We start from the raw sequence: 2,813 nt of genomic DNA on the forward strand, positions 1-2,813 counted from the left end.
TATTCAGCCGTGTTGGGCCTTGACAATATTTTAATATCTTGGATGGTGTATAGTGTTCTCTCATTTCCCTTGAGAAATCAAGATTGTCAAGGGGATTCTGCTGTTTTGCCAGTTCATAGCAAGAGATGGGGATCCAAAACACCTGACAGGAAACCAATGAAGATTCGTGTTGGACAGAAAAATAACGTGGTCACAGCCTCAAAGCAAAAGGCATCTATTTTCAGTGATGAAATATAATATAATTATAAATTGTCTGTTATTTTATTTTCCAAGCATTTTACTTTCCAAGTATTCAATACAATTTGCATTTGGCAAAAGTCCTTCAAGCTGGATTTGAACCAGCGACCTAAGGATGCCTGTTTTACCACTACAGTCCTCTGCTCTACCAACTGAGCTATCGAAAGCTTGGCAAATCAGTCTCTAGCAAGCTCAATACGAGCTTCCACTTCAACCGTCGACATTCAAACATCTCTTGCAATTCGTGCAAAATACTACAAATTTGGCTTGTGAGGTTCCCGAATTGAGTAAAAGCACATCAGTTCACAATTAAAAAAATGACCCCCTCCGCAGTCTCCCGCATGTTACTGACCACCATACAAAGGAGGAAAAGTTGAAAGGCGGCGCCTCACAGGCCATCTCCTCAGAGTATTCATCAGTGTTCGGCCTTGACAATATTTTAATATCTTGGATGGTGTATAGTGTTCTCCCATTTCCCTTGAGAAATCAAGATTGTCAAGGGGATTCTGCTGTTTTGTCAGTTCATAGCAAGAGATGGGGATCCAAAATACCTCACAGGAAACCAACGAAGATTGGTGTCGGACAGAAAAATAACGTGGCCACAGCCTCAAAGCAAAAGGCATCTATTTTCAGTGATGAAATATAATATAATTATAAATTGTCTGTTATTTTACATTCCAAGTATTTTACTTTCCAAGCATTCAATAAAATGTGCATTTGGCAAAAGTGCTTTGAGCCGGATTTGAACCAGCAACCTAAGGATGCCTGTTTTACCACTACAGTCCTCCGCTCTACCAACTGAGCTATCAAAGGCTTGGCAAATCATTCTCTAGCAAACTCAATACGAGCTTCCACTTCAACCGTCGACTTGTAAACATCTCTTGCAATTCGTGCAAAATACTACAAATTTGGCTTGTGAGGTTCCCGAATTGGGTAAAAGCACATCAGTTCCCAATTAAAAAAATGACCCCCTCCGCAGTCTCCCGCATGTTACTGACCACCATACTAAGGGGGAAAAGTTGAAAGGCGCGCCTCACAGGCCATCTCCTCAGAGTATTCAGCCGTGTTGGGCCTTGACAATATTTTAATATCTTGGATGTTGTATAGTGTTCTCCCATTTCCCTTGAGAAATCAAGATTGTCAAGGGGATTCTGCTGTTTTGTCAGTTCATAGCAAGAGATGGGGATCCAAAACACCTCACAGGAAACCAATGAAGATTGGTGTTGGACAGAAACATAACGTGGCGACAGCCTCAAAGCAAAAGGCATCTATTTTCAGTGATGAAATATAATATAATTATAAATTGTCTGTTATTTTATTTTCCAAGCATTTTACTTTCCAAGTATTCAATAAAATTTGCATTTGGCAAAAGTCCTTCAATCTGGATTTGAACCAGCGACCTAAGGATGCCTGTTTTACCACTACAGTCCTCTGCTCTACCAACTGAGCTATCGAAGGCTTGGCAAATCAGTCTCTAGCAAGCTCAATACGAGCTTCCACTTCAACCGTCGACATTCAAACATCTCTTGCAATTCGTGCAAAATACTACAAATTTGGCTTGTGAGGTTCCCGAATTGAGTAAAAGCACATCAGTTCCCAATTAAAAAAATGACCCCCTCCGCAGTCTCCCGCATGTTACTGACCACCATACTAAGGGGGAAAAGTTGAAAGGCGGCACCTCACAGGCCATCTCCTCAGAGTATTCAGCCGCGTTGGGCCTTGACAATATTTTAATATCTTGGATGGTGTATAGTGTTCTCTCATTTCCCTTGAGAAATCAAGATTGTCAAGGGGATTCTGCTGTTTTGCCAGTTCATAGCAAGAGATGGGGATCCAAAACACCTCACAGGAAACCAATGATGATTCGTGTTGGACAGAAAAATAACGTGGTCACAGCCTCAAAGCAAAAGGCATCTATTTTCAGTGATGAAATATAATATAATTATAAATTGTCTGTTATTTTACTTTCCAAGTATTTTACTTTCCAAGTATTCAATAAAATGTGCATTTGGCAAAAGTCCTTCGAGCTGGATTTGAACCAGCGACCTAAGGATGCCTGTTTTACCACTACAGTCCTCCGCTCTACCAACTGAGCTATCGAAGGCTTGGAAAATCAGTCTCTAGCAAGCTCAATACGAGCTTCCACTTCAACCGTCGACATTCAAACATCTCTTGCAATTCGTGCAAAATACTACAAATTTGGCTTGTGAGGTTCCCGAATTGAGTAAAAGCACATCAGTTCCCAATTAAAAAAATGACCCCCTCCTCAGTCTCCCACATGTTAATGACCACCATACTAAGGGGGAAAAGTTGAAAGGCGGCGCCTCACAGGCCATCTCCTCAGAGTATTCAGCCGTGTTGGGCCTTGACAATATTTTAATATCTTGGATGGTGTATAGTGTTCTCTCATTTCCCTTGAGAAATCAAGATTGTCAAGGGGATTCTGCTGTTTTGCCAGTTCATAGCAAGAGATGGGGATCCAAAACACCTGACAGGAAACCAATGAAGATTCGTGTTGGACAGAAAAATAACGTGGCCACAGCCTCAAAGCAAAAGGCATCTATTTTCAGTGATGA

General features: G+C 41.2%; 1 non-coding gene across 1 annotated transcript; it reads right to left on the bottom strand.

Moving 5' to 3' along the window:
- Nucleotides 1-2,255: 2,255 nt before the first annotated feature.
- TRNAY-GUA (transfer RNA tyrosine (anticodon GUA)) lies at nt 2,256-2,341 on the bottom strand. Its single transcript is given in 2 exon segments — nt 2,256-2,291; nt 2,305-2,341. It is a non-coding gene; the product is annotated as a tRNA-Tyr (tRNA).
- Nucleotides 2,342-2,813: the final 472 nt, after the last annotated feature.

This window comes from Ambystoma mexicanum, chromosome 1p (genome assembly GCF_040938575.1).
Source record: "Ambystoma mexicanum isolate Mex_15411 chromosome 1p, UKY_AmexF1_1, whole genome shotgun sequence".
Taxonomy (NCBI): Eukaryota; Metazoa; Chordata; class Amphibia; order Caudata; family Ambystomatidae; genus Ambystoma; species Ambystoma mexicanum.